The 17,652-nt window shown below is 47.1% G+C and overlaps 1 protein-coding gene across 3 annotated transcripts in view; it reads right to left on the bottom strand.

Moving 5' to 3' along the window:
- Positions 1-17,652, bottom strand: part of LOC149329217 (potassium voltage-gated channel subfamily KQT member 1-like) — a 156,657-nt gene that overhangs the window by 121,688 nt on the left and 17,317 nt on the right. Inside the window, exon 1 of one of the 3 annotated variants that reach the window (XM_089560149.1) lies at positions 5,991-6,306. The exons of the other annotated variants lie outside the window; for them this stretch is intronic. The gene's annotated coding sequence lies outside the window, so the exon portion shown is untranslated. Of the gene's footprint in view, positions 1-5,990; positions 6,307-17,652 lie in introns of those variants that run through there. 3 annotated transcript variants of the gene reach the window in all.

Here is a 17,652-nt window from a genome sequence, read left to right as displayed (position 1 = left end):
GTTTGAACAGATACAAGCCGCCAAGTGACAAGCTTCAACGCGGTCTCGTTGTACATTATACATAAGTATTTACAAGCGGTAGCTTCAAAATAATAGAGGAATTTTTTTTAAGAACACAAACGTCGCGTCAAAGCGATAAGTCAATCTGTTTTTAGGTTTGAAAAGCACCAACGTCTCCAAGTTTCATATAGTGGATACCTACCTCACTTTCATGACACCAGTTTCTCGTTTTCGGCAATGAGAGGCAGAAATGCTCACGAGGGCAAACTCCTGTAATAGCGACATCGCGATGAGTCCGGGGCTCAACGGTTCTTTCTTTGGATGCTTGCGTCAGAGCATTGTGCTTTAAAAAATTGTTTGCAACATCTGTATTCTGTTGCCATCGACACGCTTCCTCGCCTATATGCCAGCTCGACTTGGACTGGCGACTTAAGTCATGAGAGGTGTAATCCATTATAGATATTTGTATCTAATAATATGAGTGGGAAAGATAAATAGATTATTGATAAGTTAAATGCACGTTGCAAATGGCACGCATGGGTGTGGGCTCATAGATAGCTGGAAAATGCATGTAAGTGTAGAAAAACTAATCCAACTCCAAAACTTATATAAAGCCGCTGCGGAGAAAATTGCAACGACACAATGACAGTCCTACTTCTCATCACTGTACTTGCTTGGTGCTTTAAGGTCACCTTGAAAATAAATATGATTTCCATCTGCGGTTGCAATTGTTTCTAGAGACTCCTGCGGCAACGACTACTAGACCTCACTAGCGTCTTTCAAACGAATCTCAATAGCCGCCCAACAATTTCTTCCCTGTCCGTACGGAAAGTACAAACACACTCGCGCTTCACTGAACTACTTTTCGCTGCAAGCAGTTTCTCTGAACGCCCGGAAAACCTAATTTTCCGACTCGGTACTCAGTCTTTGTCTAGTGTGAATAGCTCTCACGCTTCCAGAGCGGTCGACTTCTTGAGCCCATTCAATGGCTGGTCGCATTGAAACCATGAGGAATATGCAGTTTTACATTTTTTCTTCTTGAAAACGGTCTAATAGGTTTCCCGTGATGTCTTGGTGGTTTCCCAATCTGGTGCTCTAGTAAACTTTTGAAATGTCGCGGTGACATTTAAGGGTGTTTAGGGTGAAGCGGAACCAACGTCTATTTCCTGAAGCGCCGTATTTTCCATGCCTCAGGGCTAATATAGGCGCTCATCTTAGCCACTCAGAAGCCAAGCAAACATAAAGGCCGCATGACTGGTTTCCAAAAACACTTTCTAATTCATAATAGTGTCTGACACAAGGTGGCTACATAATGCTTGTGCACGTTGTCGTTTCTGAACCCAACGTGTCATCCAGGACGGGACCAAATCTACTGTTACATAAGGTGACTGCCAGCCTCCAATCTATAAAGCTCAGAAACATCAGCGACATGCACAAGTAAACAGAAGTACAAGCGTGCCTTTTTGAATAGTAGTCACTGCAAGAAGATTCAAGGCCCGATAATTTCACAATAACAAGTAGTACGCATATAAAGAAACCACACGCCTCTCTTGGGGAAGAAATCAGTTTTGTGGAAAATGAACAAAGGGGGTTGGTCGGGCTTTCATTGAACCCATTACCGCGCAGCATTGAGAAACCACTGGAGAACAACACAATTGCTGTAGAAGTGTAGGTATGTTTTATTAACTGTTCAGTTCTAGCTTTTGTTTCAGTGATGTTTTCAGACAAATTTTCATCCTCGATGAGTCATTAAAAAGGGTTTATATTACTGGTGGCGCATTTATTTTGGAGAAACGAAATAATAATCAGACTTTTCCGTACGCACTGGGCAATCTGCATTTGTTGACTGCTAAATTTTGTTTTGAAAAAAGAAAAAAACTCTCACATGTTCAAAGTGTTTCGGCTCTCGACTGCTCCTCATATTGACTACCAAGAGAATGAAAAAGCTCACAGAATAAAGCCGCATAAATCAGCCTTCGGCGAGTAATGTAGCACATTATACCGAAACGATGGTAATTGTGAGGCTGGTTTTAAGTCGCTTGCGAAAAGCGAAGCTAATCTCGCTCCTATAGTGGTAGGCTAGTCTTTGCAAGTAATCGCAACAGTTGCGGCTCCCCTCTAATTAATTTCGCATTCCCATCTGCAACCTCAAAAACGTGCTGCTTGTTTGCCCCGCTCTAACAAGCCCAATGCATTGGACGTGGTATTGGGGATTCATCGACCAGGCCTCGGGAGAGTTCATCGACGTGCTCCCCTTCATTTTCTTCTCTTGAGACACGTCTTTACACTGCCACGCTAACTCCCACATCCTTCTGAGACACTTATTGACTTCTCGCAAGCCAGGAGCAGCGGCCTGTGTTTTCGCAATACAGTACGTCTCCGCCAGTGACGCTCCTCTCTTGTTGTTCTCGCTCCCAGAAACTCCCGTCGACTGGTTTCTGCAGTGGATGGAAGTGTCGTGCAAACACGCCCATCTCTCGTCTCCTGACGAGGGGACGTGCTCGTGCGATCACATCGTGCAACGCCTTTCCATAGACAGTGGGATGGGGAAACATGTGTGTCACGCGGCCTCCGGGAGTGATGCAGGGCGGTGTCTCAAGTGCATTCTTTTTTGCGCATGTTTTTCCTCCTATGAATAAGCCCATTCTGGCCTTATTTTCCGCTATTTGGTGTATTATCCTCGCATTTCTTTTCCTTTTCTTCGGGTGTTTTTGTTACGATGGTTTCGAGTAGGCTAGGCTACGAATTTTGAGCTGATGCGAACTGGCCACTTTGGGAGGCACAGTTTTGCGTCAAGATCGACGAACAGCGCCCAGGCTGCTTTAGCAGGGACGAGTCATGATCTGCGAATTCACTTGAGAACGTACGTTTTTTTTATTCCTTGTAAAGAGTTTTATTCGCACAGCCATTTACACCTACGGATTCCTGAAATCCCGGAATGAAATTCAGGATTATGAGCCACTGGGTTCTATATCCTTCGAACTAGTAGCGAGAGCTCCATGTATAGTGCTTTTTTAGCTGCTCCAGCGTTTGAATAATTTAATGCACACTGCGGATTTATTTTTTTGTTCACTTCGCTCATTATGTCATTACACAGCTCACCTGAAATGATTTCGCACCACATATCCCGCTTCTTGTCCTTCACTCCCTACAGAGCAGATACGACGATTGTTTAGATGAAGGACGGTGATATTTTGTTTGTAAACTCCTTCTTCCTTTTTCGCACTTCTATAACATACATTAAACCGCCATTACCAGTCATGACACCGGATTTTGTTTTTATACCAGAGCTTCAGGAAATGACAGAACAAAACAAAACTGCGAAACAATTATTTATTGTTGTAGTTTTAAAGTTGTTACACCAAACACTAGTGTAGTTGCTATAGCTGATTGCGTAAATGGTCAGATATATCGAACCCGTTGAAACCCTTTTGCTGTTTATTTTTTCATTGTGAAGTTGCCTGTGTTGCACAGTTGGTCTTACTGGGGCGTATCCCGCTCTATACTCGAGATTGAGTGACCTAGAAGTGGCCTTCAGAAGCGGACTTTGGCAATAGTGTTGGAGTATAGGGGAAAGTGCAGTGCATTTTTTGATCGGTGCAGATTGTGGTCTACATCGCATAGTTTACTAGACAGTGTAGTGCTCAAGTAACGTCACGGTGTAAAGAAGGGCGTTTTGAGAAAGTGTACTGCATAGCCACTTCGTAAAGTCTTCCACATAACATCAACGAATGAGCCTCTTTTTACATGTTGTTTTCAAGAAAGTGTACTGCATAGCCACTTCGAAAAGTCTTCCACATAACATCAACGAATAAGCCTCTTTTTACATGTTGTTTTCAATACACTTATGCATATAAAAGCATTCTAGAGTTTTACAGCAATAAAAAAACCAGTGGCCTTCCAGCACCTTCGGAAATTGGTTTCGGAGCGTTGCACGCCTAGAAAGGCCTAGTTGCGCCTTCTTACCATTGACATCTTTTTCCTAGAGTATGAAAATATCTTGCAGTCACGGTACTATTTTTCTCCAGCTTTTTTTTTTTAATGATTGTACGAATATTTACTCTCTTGCTTTAAAGCCTTAAACAATAAAGAGCGGGAACTCATCGCAGATCAAATGAAGTTGTCTAACGACCAGACAGGCGGTTCCAGGTGAAAAATATCTGAAGAATATTCGATCACATTTAGCAAAAGCGACAAAGAACCCTGTTCGGAATGCATTGACTGAATTTAACAGCGAGACCGAGCGGCAGTCTACTGTATTTGCGAAGAGAAGCCTGAGAAGCCAAGGTCAGAGAACGACACGCGACAGGCTTATGCTTTTATCCCATTATGAACGTGCCGGGACGAAAGACAGAAGACTATTTACTATTTATTTATCTGAAATCCACAGCGCCAGTCGGAATTGCAGTGCCCGTCCCTCATAGCCTGAGTTGCTTCGGGACGTTAAACCCCAATAAACCAAACCAATTGAAGTGGGGGCAGGAGTTACAAACACAAAAGTGTAGAGCACAATGAAAAACGCGGTCACGTACACGTAAAAGAGAAACACAAAAACAAATCTTTGGGAGAATGGTTTTCAGATCAGTTAAAGAAAGACACGAACACGCTGTCATCACTACACTGAAATGGCATTAGATCCAGCACGAAATGGGAACACTCGGATGCGCTTACATAATAAGTGGGAGACAAGGCTGTCACCAAAATTAATTAAATTACTTTTGTTTTCACCTTTTATGAAAGAGTACTTTCACAAGGTCTCCGAAGTTCCTCAAAGTGCACTTTCGTTCGTAGCTACTTGAACTAGAAGATTCAAATCGTCTATTGCATGCACTAAGGCTTTGCCTGTGTGTGTGGAGGGGGGTGGGGGGATCTGCAACATAGTGTATGCACTCCTATTCCGGTTCTAACGCTTGCAAATAGGGAACAGGGTAGCATGATGACTTGACGAGCGAACCGGCAAGGAACAGTGAAAACAGCGCGAAAACGGCACAGAAACACTCGTGTACATGAACACCACTGAGAGCTTTGGGTATCCTGTCCTACTTTTCGTTTTTACGATATGTGAGTGCGTTAAAATTGCACGTCGTCTGAGCGCATGGAGTATGAACACGATGACGCTAACACATCACCTGAGGGTACTTGCACGTTCCAGTAGTTTTATAAACCATGTGAGCACCAGATCATTGATATGCATCTCGCAAGTCAATGTTTTAGTAGCCTTCTGCTCTGGCTTGTCGGTGATCAACGTGGAACCCGAAGCGTTCCTAAGCTCGAAATTAATGCATCAGTTTCTTTATGTGCGCGCAAACTCGCAGATAGAGTGTTTCACGGCTCTTCCGCTTATAAGCTCATTAATAAGTAGGCTTCAGAAAGTGTAAATTTTTCAAGACTTCTTTTTTCTCTCGGAATCGCATTTTTTTATTATACTTCAGCTATATTTTTTTTTGCATTCTGATGAAAGTACTTAAATTGTTTATGGGTGTTAGCTTTCGAAAGGGTAGAATCAGCGCTTCTTTACTCTCAGTGCAAGATTATTGCACATAACTTGAAATTATCGACTTTCCCATTTGAACTTTACATGCATTTCCATGTTGCACTAGAAACACTTACAACCCTTAAGCTGGTGCTATTTAATTAGCTTTGTCGACTCACAGTGAGAGAGAGGAATAGCTCCAGCCTTTAAATGAACGCTGCGCAGTAATTTTTCGAGGTAGCACTATGTTGTGCAGCATTTGCGCGTATTTCAGATTTAAAACATATTTTATCTACTTATCAACAAATTAAACTTCAATTAACCTATAGTCATAGCGCCACTCGCAACATACACCGAAGCGCACGATAAAGCTGCCGTGTGCCTGTTGCACGGGACGAAAAAATGTTACTCTTTTATAAGGAAGCCAATTTGTTCCCTGATACATGGTCTCTGTCACTCCCTCAGACAATGAAAAAGCAAAAGTAGAGTAAGCATGGAACGGACTGCGAAAGCTCACCTGATAAGAAACAGTGACGCATCCGTCAAATGGCACAACCCACACTCCACGTTGACGAGCCCAGCATCATGCGTCATCAATCCTGTCTGGAAAATCATTGAGTATCCATGGGTGCCGGTGGTCGCCGCGTGCTCACCACAGTGTTACATGGCAGCCAACCCTGACGGCTAACCGAAGTCGACTCTTCATTTCACCACGTATCCTGTCGGACATCCGGGGTTGCCCATGCATGCGTGACCGCATTCCTAGCCTGTCATGCGGACGAGCCTACGAGCAGCAGCGAACAGATGCAGAGAGCTGTACGCGCGCTTCGAACCCTGCCGGCTGCCGGTTAATTTTGGCACCGGAGCGCGGGCTCCCGAAGCGCCCGGAAAAAAAGCGCCGATGCTGGCGCCCCCTGGAGAGGAACGGAGAGGAAGACGTCGCGCGCTAAGGCGAAGGGGAGTGTTCCCGTTGTCGCGCCGGCTCTTCCTTCCTTCCTGACCCGTTCTCCCTCTTCCCCTTTTCCCGTCTGGCGGCGTGAGAGATAGTAGAGACGCGGCGACGCGACGGCCCCCTTCTCGATTCCGAGTGAAGCATTATGTTTGCTGGAGTGATGGTTCAGCGTTTGAGTACAGAATATGGTTACACAACAGTGTCGAGCTTTGAGGGACACGTCGCATTAACGTGATCGGACACGGCCGCCACTGAGATGACGGGACTAAATTCGATAGTTTACAGTACAATAAGAGAGCAGCTAGCCGAAATGGGAGTAATTGAAGGTGATCGGAAGAGCCCTCTGCTCTGCTATGAACGCCCCTCTGACGTTCACAATTGTGAATGAGTTCACGAAGCGGTACGAGCCGCCTGCAAATATCTTATTATCCAATGCGCTTACAGGGACTTGTGACAGAAATGTCATGTTTTTGGTCATTAGGGCACATTGTGGAAGGATACTTTATCTAGCCTTCACACCTGAAGCTGTTCTGGTCCTTTTCATCTGACCCTGACCTCAATAGAATGAACAAGAATTCAAAGACTCACGTCAGATTGCAGGATGGAACTCAACTACCATGTTTGACGCCACAGCTAGAAACTTGGCTAGCACCTTCGCACTTCTCTGGTAGCCTCCATCGTTTTGGGCTTTAGATACGGAAGCCTTGTATGGGCAGAATTTGCATACAATTGCATCATATAAAAGTGGTATTACAGGGAAGTCTCGCTGTACTGCAGTTCAGTTACTGGACGATTTTAGAACCGGCGCAAGAAAGAAGATATCATTTGGCGGAAGTAGAGCATAGCGCTAGTTTATGCGAACGAAAGTGCTGTTGCTGTGTGCACACATTAGCACTGACGTGCATCTGTGGTGGAAGTTCACACTCGCATTGTAAATAGTGAATCGCGTAGTATCACCTTGAAGCATTCACTTTGCGAACACATGGACTCTTTGCTAAACAAGCGCCAGAAAAAAAGCGATCAGCAGGTATCAAAGTCAACCGCCCCAAGAGCCGAAGCACTCACTCGATATGGCTGGGGGGGGGGGGGGGGGGGGGGGAGTGAATAAGGCGATGGCTATTGGTCGGTGCGGATGATGAAGCGTCGTCTTTTTGTAATGTAAAAATGACAACGACTGAGTCCAGCCCTACTATTCCGCGTTGGTCTACGAGCCAAGAGCCTTCCTCCGAGTATTGGCATAGTGTGACAAAGACAAACACAACGCATAAACCGCGCTGGCAGACGGTGTGCCCACTTAGACCAGCCCAAGCGAGCTGCTTTAGCGTTTCTCAGCTTATCGCCGTACCGGCCAAGTTTGCCGCCGTTTCTAAAGGCGCTTTGTATGCACAGCATGCGTACAAGGACAAACGATACAGCACTCTGTGCGTTACTACGTTTGTGACCGCCGGTACGAGGTTTGTGTTCTTCCATGATTCTGACATCATAGCACACCCCGGCACAAACAACCCAAAACTGAAACGGCTCGGTAGAAATAATGCAAAACTAAATTATTTAGTTTTATTATATTGCTACGGGTCGACTCAGAGACGATGAGGCAGACGAAGTGAGAGGGCGCTTGGCGCGTGCGCGGGCTCTGAATCCTGTGCAGTGGCCTGTGTCTTGACGTCCGGTGCGCCCTGTGCTTGTGGTCTGTTCAGTGTGAGTGCACCAGTGTTCTGCGGGCTGTGAACGCCTCCTGCCACGTAACATCTCTTGGTGGAGGTGAGGACTTTCCCCTTCCTCTCGTTCTGGCCTATTCCATCACGGAGCTTCGCAGCGGTCGCTACACCGGGACCGCTACAATGACGCAGCCCGGCGACTCGCCAAGTCCCACTGCCACTACATTCATGGTCATGGCTCATCCCCGTGACCCCAACATCTTCTCCGGTGCCTCAACTGAAAACGTCGACAGATGGATCTTGATGTATGAACGCGTCAGCGCCCATAACAGGTGGGACCCCACCGTCATGCTGGCCAACGTCATTTTCTATTTGTCTGGCACAGCGAGGCAATAGTACGAAACCCATGAGGACGAATTAACGAGTTGGGACACCTTTAAAGAAAAGCTTCGCGCTCTCTTCGGACCTCCAGATGCTTCGAAGCTCGCAGCCCAAAAACATCTTGACTCGCGTGCTCAGTCCACCTGTGAAAGTTACATCACGTATATTCAAGACGTCCTTGCCTTATGTCACCAGGTTGACAACTCCATGTCGGAATCGAAAAAGGTGGGCCACATCCTAAAGGGGATCGCGGACGACGCTTTTCATTTACTTCTCTGCAAAGGCAGTGATACCGTGGATGCCCTTATTAAGGAGTGCCGTCTCTTCGAGCAAGTAAAGAGCCGGCGCATATTTCCACAATTTCAGACTTCCCCATACGGCCGCCACATCTTCGTGTGTTTTGCAGCAGCCGCCAACTAGCCCACCTCCCACTTCGCCTCTCAACATCAACGACACAGTCACCCGGATCGTTCGCCGCGAAATGGAGGCCTGTGCACCTGCGGCCCTCCAACCTACCATCCCCAGTCACCCCTTGCCCGATGTGTCCCTTATTCAAGCCGTCGTACGAGAGGAACTCGCAAATTTGAATCTCTCACCTGCCATCTGTTCCATCGGGAACTCTAGCGTCCGGCCTCCAACCAGGAATGCTTACCGTCCCAGTGCTCCGAACTTTCGTCGCTACCGAAATCCAGCAGAGTGGCGCACGCCTGATGATCGCCCCATATGTTTCAATTGTTCCTGTGTCGGCCACATTTCCCGGCACTGCCGCAATAGATGGTTTCCGACTCCTCGCACCGAGCTCTCCTATGACAACCGTTCAGATATTCCCCGCCGTTTTCCGCCCCGACCACCTCATGACCAATCAGATTCGGCCAACGATCTCACCAGCTCCCGACCACGTCGTTCTTCCCGCTCTCCATCTCCACGAGGCCGTCGTTTCCGATCCCCGCAGTCCCTTCGATCCTCGACTGCAGCCTCATACGACCGCTCTGACTTGGAAAACTAGCTGATGCAGCTCCCGGAGGTGACGCTGCATCCACGACCAGGCCCACAAATCCTCTACAGACCTCCCACTTGAACCAACTAGACGTTTGTGTTGATGGTGTTCCCGTGCGTGCGCTTGTCGACACTGGAGCGCACATCTCTGTCATGAGTGCACAACTTCGTCGTCGTTTACGTAAAGTTCTCACGCCAGCTCGGTCTCGAGTGCGTGTCGCGGACGGCGGAACAGTTTGTGTTGACGGACTCTGCACTGCACGCGTTAGTGTTGCTGGCCATGACCTTCCGGTGCAGTTCAATGTTTCGACCCCTTGTGCTCATGACCTCATCCTCGGCCTCGATTTCCTATCAGAACACTCCGCCCTGATAGACTGCTCGCACGGCATCCTACACCTCGATCTCCCAGCCATCGATCCTGAACCCTTGCCTTCTCCCATACTGTATTCGCCCGACCAAGTTTCTCTGCCCTCCCTAGCCGCCTTATTCGTTACCCTACGTCCTACCTCATCAGTCGCCGATGGTGACTACTTAGACGCCCCTATTTCAGATGTCTTGCTGCACCGCAACGTTGCACTGCCCCATACTGTCGCTACAATCAGGGGAAACAGTGTGTCACTTCCGTTAATCAATTTCAGCTATTCAGCCCAAGTCCTTCCACCTGGCATATGCGTGGCAACGTTCGCACCTATTGGCTCCTGCCAAGTTGCCCCATTGGACACTGCCCATGCATCAGCTCCTGCAGACCCTGCTCACGATCCCACTTCGACTGACGCGATCACGGCAATGATGCCCTCCGATTTGCTCCCTGCCCAATCTTCTCAGCTGCGTGCGCTTCTCGAGTCCTATTCCGACATCTTCGACCTCCATAACAGCGCCCTCGGCCAAGCTCTTACCGTTACGCACCTCATCGACACCGGCGATGCTCCTCCTATCCGCCGCCGACCATACCGGGTCTCCCATGCCGAACGACAGGTAATCCAGGCGGAAGTGACAAAAATGCTGGAGAAGAACATCATTGAGCCCTCTCACAGTCCTTGGGCTTCGCCCGTCGTCTTGGTCAAGAAGAAAGATGGCTCGTGGCGCTTTTGTGTGGATTACCGTCACTTGAATAAGATCACTAAAAAAGATGTCTATCCGCTTCCTCGAATCGACGATGCCTTAGACTGCCTCTACGGAGCCAAATTCTTCTCCTCCATAGACCTCCGATCTGGCTATTGGCAAATTGCTGTGGATGACCAGGACCGGGAGAAGACTGCGTTTGTTACTGCTGATGGCTTATATCAGTTTAAGGTTATGCCTTTCGGCTTATGTAACGCCCCAGCCACTTTCGAGCGCATGATGGACTCCTTGCTGCAAGGATTTAAGTGGTCCACTTGCCTGTGCTATTTAGACGATGTAATTTTGTTTTCGCCCTCGTTTTCGTCCCACATGGGCCACCTTTCACAAGTTCTTTCCCTCTTTCGCCATGCCGGGCTGCAGCTCAACTCTTCAAAATGCCGTTTCGCGCGTCGCCAGCTCAATATATTAGGCCATGTCGTCGATGCTACGGGGGTTCGTCCCGATCCAGACAAGATCCGAGCAGTAAAAGACTTCCCAGTACCCCGTTCGAGCAATGACGTCCGAAGTTTTTTGGGCCTTTGTTCTTACTTTCGTAGATTCATTCAAGATTTTGCCGACATTGCTCAGCCGCTCACCGATCTTCTTAAAAAGGATGTTAGTTTTCCTGGGGGTCCTCCCAAGACCAAGCATTTGCCCACCTTATAAGAAAGCTTACCACTGCACTGGTCTTGGCACATTTCGATGTGTACGCTCCTACGGAAGTCCGTACTGATGCTAGTGGCCATGGCATCGGTGCAATCCTTTCCCAGCGTCAATGTGGCACACATCGTGTAATTGCCTATGCTAGCCGTCTCTTATCCCCTTCCGAGAAGAACTACTCCATTACCGAAAGAGAGTGCTTGGCCCTCGTCTGGGCTGTTGGTAAATTTCGTCCCTACCTATATGGCAGGCCATTCACAGTTGTGACAGATCATCACGCACTGTGCTGGCTTTCTTCTCTGAAGGATCCTATCGGTCGCCTCGGTCGTTGGGAGCTACGACTCCAAGAATATGACTACGCTGTGATATACAAGTCTGGCCGGTTGCACAAAGATGCCGACTGTCTCTCTCGTTACCCTGTTGCCCACTCTAATACTGTGACGAGCGCAAGCACCATTGACCTGTTCTCTGTAACTCCGTTTACAGCTATCGGCGAAGAACAGCGTCGGGATGCGGAGCTTCTCTCCATCATCGATCGCCTAACGTCCGCCCCAACCGACCCTTCACTGAACCGCTTTGCTCTCGTTGATGGTATTTTATACCGCCGGAATCTTCAACCAACTGGTCCTGACCTTCTCCTCGTCGTCCCGAAGCACTTACGAACAGTCGTTCTCCACGAACTTCATGACCTCCCGACTGCTGGCCATCTAGGCGTTACTCGCACGTACGACCGCATCCGCCGTCGGTTCTTCTGGCCTGGCCTCTACCGCTCAGTGCGCCGTTACGTTGGTGCTTGCGATGAGTGTCAGCGTCGCAAGCGCCCTGCGTCTGCTCCCGCTGGCTTTCTTCAGCCCATTGACATCCCTCCGGAGCCGTTCTACCGTATCGGCTTGGACCTTCTCGGCCCATTCCCTGAGTCCACTTCTGGGAACAGATGGGTTGCAGTCGCCACAGATTATGCCACCCGGTACGCGATAACGCGTGCGCTCCCCACGAGTACTGCCGCTGATGTCGCCGACTTTCTTCTTCAGGACGTCATTCTTCATCATGGAGCACCCCACCAACTGCTCACTGACCGTGGCCGCACCTTCCTTTCCGCAGTGGTAAACGACATTCTTCGCACGTGCTCAACTAAGCACAAGTTGAGGACCGCTTACCACCCCCAAACTAATGGCCTCACTGAGCGACTCAATCGGACGCTCACCGACATGCTCGCCATGTACGTCTCCTCTGATCACCGAGACTGGGACGTCGCACTCCCATACGTTACATTTGCATATAACTCCTCCCGCCACGACACTGCCGGATACTCTCCGTTTTACCTCTTGTACGGCCGTGAGCCTCAACTGCCGCTTGACACATTGTATCGAACGTCTCCTCCCGCACATTCTGAATACGCCCGTGAAGCCATTGCCCATGCTGACCATGCTCGCCAAGTCGCCCGTTCCCGCTTGCAAGCCTCCCAAGCTTCTCAGCAAGAGCACTATAACCGCCGCCACCTGGACAGTGCCTTCTTGCCTGGGTCCCTTGTATTGCTCTGGGTGCCTTCTCGCCGTGTAGGGCTCTCGGAAAAGCTTCTTTCTCGATATGTGGGCCCGTATCGCGTGCTGCGCCAAGTCACAGCCGTCACATACGAGATTGAGCCTGCCTTCCCCGAGTGCAATTCCCGTACTCCACCCTCCGATATTGTGCACGTGTCGCGCCTTAAGCCCTACCACCTACCCTCTTCTGACACTCTCTGAGCCGCACCGCGACGATGCTTTCACGCCCGGGGGTCATGCTACGGGTCGACTCAGAGACGATGAGGCAGACGAAGTGAGAGGGCGCTTGGCGCGTGCGCGGGCTCTGAATCCTGTGCAGTGGCCTGTGTCTTGACGTCCGGTGCGCCCTGTGCTTGTGGTCTGTTCAGTGTGAGTGCACCAGCGTTCTGCGGGCTGTGAACGCCTCCTCCCACGTAACAATATGAACCGTGGAGCACGTATCATACATAGTGGAGGAAAATGCAACGCTAAAACGTAGAAAGCGCTAACCAGAAACTTAGTGCCGGCGCCCACTTATGAGGCATGGCTGTTCTCTGGGATGAAGAACTCGACGCGCTAATTTATTCCCACTATCTGTACTGCACATTCATTAGGCTGCATCCGAGGATAATCAAAGTGGAGTACTCCTTAGCAGACTGAAGAAACGTCCTCATGACCAGCAAGGCCTCGACACTTGCGACACAGCCTTGCTTTCCCCTGACATAGACAACGAGTAGGCAATTGCAAGAAAGCGGAATGGTAAAATTAACGTTTCGTCTACTCTTATCGTCGCTGGAGAAACCTGACTAATTATGCAATTACAAGCAATTCTTATATTCTGAACGAATCCCTCTCTACTCTGCTATGCGTCAAGATATTATTCTGTCCACCACGCAGCACATAGCTGTAATCGTGCAAGAACCCTCTTGTTCAGCCATTACACTTCGTAAATCCTGTCTTAAAGAAAAAAAAATTGCAAAACTACTTCCCCTGCCTCTGAAGATATCCTACATTCGGTGCGCAGAGTCATTGCAGTTCACAGCCCGTGAACGCAGGAACGCAAAATCTCGTCTCTCGAGTGCATTGTAGGGATCCTCTGTTTGGACCCTTAAGCCGGAGCTTACTTTTCTCTCTAAAAGATTGCTTCGCATATCAGTGCGGCATTTTAGAGATTATGGGTTATATTTACTGTCGTTGTCACGCCATGATGCTCAAAATTTTCATATGCAAGCGTACCGTCGTGAGCTTTATGAAAGGGAACAAGCCAGCGCGTGGCAGATAGAATGGAACCCAACTTGTGGCGATACGCGGTGGCCGCTTTCAGAAACGAAGTGGGATGGGAGGTACAATCTGCCAGAAGCAGGCAATGCAGCAGAGTCATTTCCATCACGCTGCGAAACGCGGCCGCGCGTATCGCCCCAAGCACGGTTTGAGACTATCTGCCACGCACTCCAGCGCTCCCGCATTCTCTTTCATAATGCTTGCGACAGTACATGGCGAACTTCCTATCATCCCTGCCCTCCCTTACTGCCGGAAGCAGGTTTTCCCGGTAATATTTGTGAATATGAACGTTGTGTCCATTGTTTTCGTTGACATTGTTCCCCCCTTTTTTCATCTAGAATAAAGGTTTGCATTTGTGGCAAGCTTTGCCTCTTCTTTGCTAAATTTCTGGAATTCTTTTGACGACATGCAGAATTGTGATGGTAGTGTTATCCTACATATTTCATCGGTCTTCACTCCTTTCCCTGAAATGCACAATTTCAGGGCCTTCGGGGCCATATTACGAGAAATCAGGTCATTTCCTTACCCAGCTCTAAAAACGACACTATATTTTTGAGCAAAATATACATTTTGCTTCATGATTCATTTGCATTTATTTTATACCTAGACAGTACTTTATTTGGAGTCCTAAGAGCCGAGTTCGACTCCGAGGACTGTGCTTTGTTAGTTTATTGTTTTTTTTTTACCTGAGTTAGCTCAAAACAGTCCGAAAGTATGAAAAATGGCCTGCATAATGCAGCTCATTTAAGAGGTCTGCCGTAATCTCGCGCTCTACAGAAAGAAATGTACTGGTACCGTAACAATCTGTGGGAAAGAGAGGGAGATAATACTTCCTCGCCCATTACCTCCACACAACACCGGCTTCTCTGCCTCCAACAGCGACGCGCACAGGCCCCGTAAGCCGGCTTAGGAAGCGGCGTCATTATGCGCCCCAGTAATGAAGGCTGGTTCTAAGAATTCAGCCGGCGTTCTGTCATTTGAAGCTTCTTGATTAGCACCGGTAACCTTGTAGTCGTGTCATAATCACCGTGATTACACCGCCTTACCTGCTGCGCTACGGTACTGCTGGTGTCCTTGGTAATTACAGATGGACGAAGGACAAACACTTAACCGCTGGTTACGAGCCCGGGAATGTTTTATTCAAATAACCGGCGCCGCGCCACTGTAGTTTGTAGTCTAGAGATGGTTGTCAGGACACACGCCAAGCGAAGACAATGCTCGGGCATAGGACCCTCAGGAATTGAGGAGCTGCTATGCTCTCGCTAGGTGAGAGGGCGTTGACCGACGACTGCAAGGCTTGGGGTGTGCAGTGTACAAGCCTCGTTAAAGAGTACTACTTAACGTTAAGAATCTCTATGCATGAAGATATAACCACTGAATAACCGGTCAACTGTTCTGTGAAAGGTATTTGAGGAAAAGGAGCAATGGAAAATTTTTAAAATTCATGAGGCTATTGCGAGTGATGAGTCTGTAGAAGGACCGAACACAATGCATTAGCAGCGTCTCAGTTTCTGTATATATATATTGAATGGTGATTTTGGATTATTACAGTGAAGCTCCTTAACGTTTGAGAGGCTTGTAGCCCGCCGTCAGTAATATCGGTAAGAAATAATATATATATATATATATATATATATATGCATATTATTTCTTACCGATATTACTGATATATATATATATATATATATATATATATATATATATATATATATATATACCGGGTGTTTCTTTTTAGAAGGTCCAAAATTTTTAAGAAAAGGTAAATTGCTTTAGATTTATTTTAGCACTGGAGCTATACTGGAGGCTACGGCGGGCGCCAGGCAAGAGGAAAACTGCTGTAATTAGTTCGCTGATTAACTAAATATGTTAATTAACTTTTCTAATTTTTGTATTAGGGGATATGTTGTATTCGCAGAATTGGAGATCGTCCTCTAAACAGTCCAACCGAGAAAAAACAATTTTAATTAAAAATTTTTCGCGCACGTTACGAGGCGCGAAAAATTCACCCTGGTAGGCATCTTCACACCGTACGCAGCGGCGGGAGCGCCTCTGACGTAGATCACTCCGCCCTGTGCTTTGCGTCACGCGTCCCGGGCTGGCGGCCTGCGCTATCGCTGCTTATCTCGCTTCGCTCCGCGGCCTCACGGAATGCCGCGCTGGAACAAAAACGCATTGACACAAAGTGCAGGGCGGAGCGAGCTACTTCACAGGCGCTCACAGACGCTGTGTTACAGTGTGAAGCTGCCTACTAGGGTGACTTTTTCGCGCTTCGTTACGCGCGGAAAAAATTTTTCCATGAAAATCTTTTTTTTTTCTGGACTGTTTGGAAGACGATCTCCAATTCTGCTCAAACAACATATCCCCTAAAATAAAAATTATAAAAGTTAATTAACGTATTAAGTTAATCAGCGAACTAATTAAAGTAGTTTGCCTGTTACCTGGTGTCCGCCGCAGCCCTCAGTATAGCCCCAGGGTTAAAATAAATCTAAAGGAATTTACCTGTCTTTAAAAATTTTGGACCTTCTAAAAAAAAACACCCGGTATATATACAGGGTGTCCCAGCTAAATGTAACCAAGCTTTTAAAAAACACGGGGTGTCCTAGCCGTGTGAAACCAAATGAGGGTTGTTTAGAGTCGCGTGACCTAGTCTGCAGTATTTTTTTCGTTCTTCAAGGTTGAATAATTAGTGAAGCTTAATTAACTAACTTTTTAATTATTGACTTGAGGAACAAAGTGTCATTCGAAAAGTTGTAGATCGCTTTGAGAAACAGCTTACTGAAACATTTGCAGCAAAGTAATACTTACGTATAGTAGTTTTTTTACCGGCCTTTAACCATAACCCGCACAATAAGAAAAAGCTTCCACATGACAACTGTGCCACTTCAACGTCCCAAGACGCGCCTTAAAGAATAAAACCCATTTTTTCTGAAGTCCTCTCCTCGATGAGACTTTGGGTGCACATCGGGGCAGAGAAGTGAGCGAGCAGCTGGTCACGTGACAACTTTCTTCTAAGGCCAATAAATGAAGCTACGTAAATCGTAACTTGACGGAAATAGCACTACTAGCGGTTTTTTGAGGTGATCTAAAACTTTTGCATTAACACTTTCTTCCTGAAGTGAATAATTAAAAAGCTGGCTAATTAAACTTAACTAATTAATTAACTTTGAAGAGCGAAAAAAATACTCAAGACTAGGCCACGTGACTACGAACAACTCCGAGTTGGTTTTACTGGACTAGGACACTTCGCATTTTTTAAAAGTTTGGTTACATTTAGCTGGGACACCCTGTATATATATATATATATATATATATATATATATATATATATATATATATATATATATATATATATATATATATATATATATATATATATATATATATCGCACCATTCTAATAGCATAACTTTTTAAGGAAATCGTTTTTTTCCTTTACTCTTCCCGTTTATTACTTTACTCCAGTTTATTTGCTGACGATTGTGTAATTTACCGCCCAATCACTAACAGTACTGACGCGGGCATTCTTCAACAAGATCTTAACCGAATCCAAACTTGGTGCGAACGTTGGCTAATGTCTCTCAATATTTGCAAAACATGTTTAATCTCATTCCATCGTCGGCAGATGCGTACT

Source organism: Amblyomma mixtum, chromosome 9 (assembly GCF_055824585.1).
Source record: "Amblyomma mixtum isolate Tamu chromosome 9, ASM5582458v1, whole genome shotgun sequence".
Classification (NCBI taxonomy): Eukaryota; Metazoa; Arthropoda; class Arachnida; order Ixodida; family Ixodidae; genus Amblyomma; species Amblyomma mixtum.
This window is presented reverse-complemented; position numbering and strand designations above follow the sequence as displayed.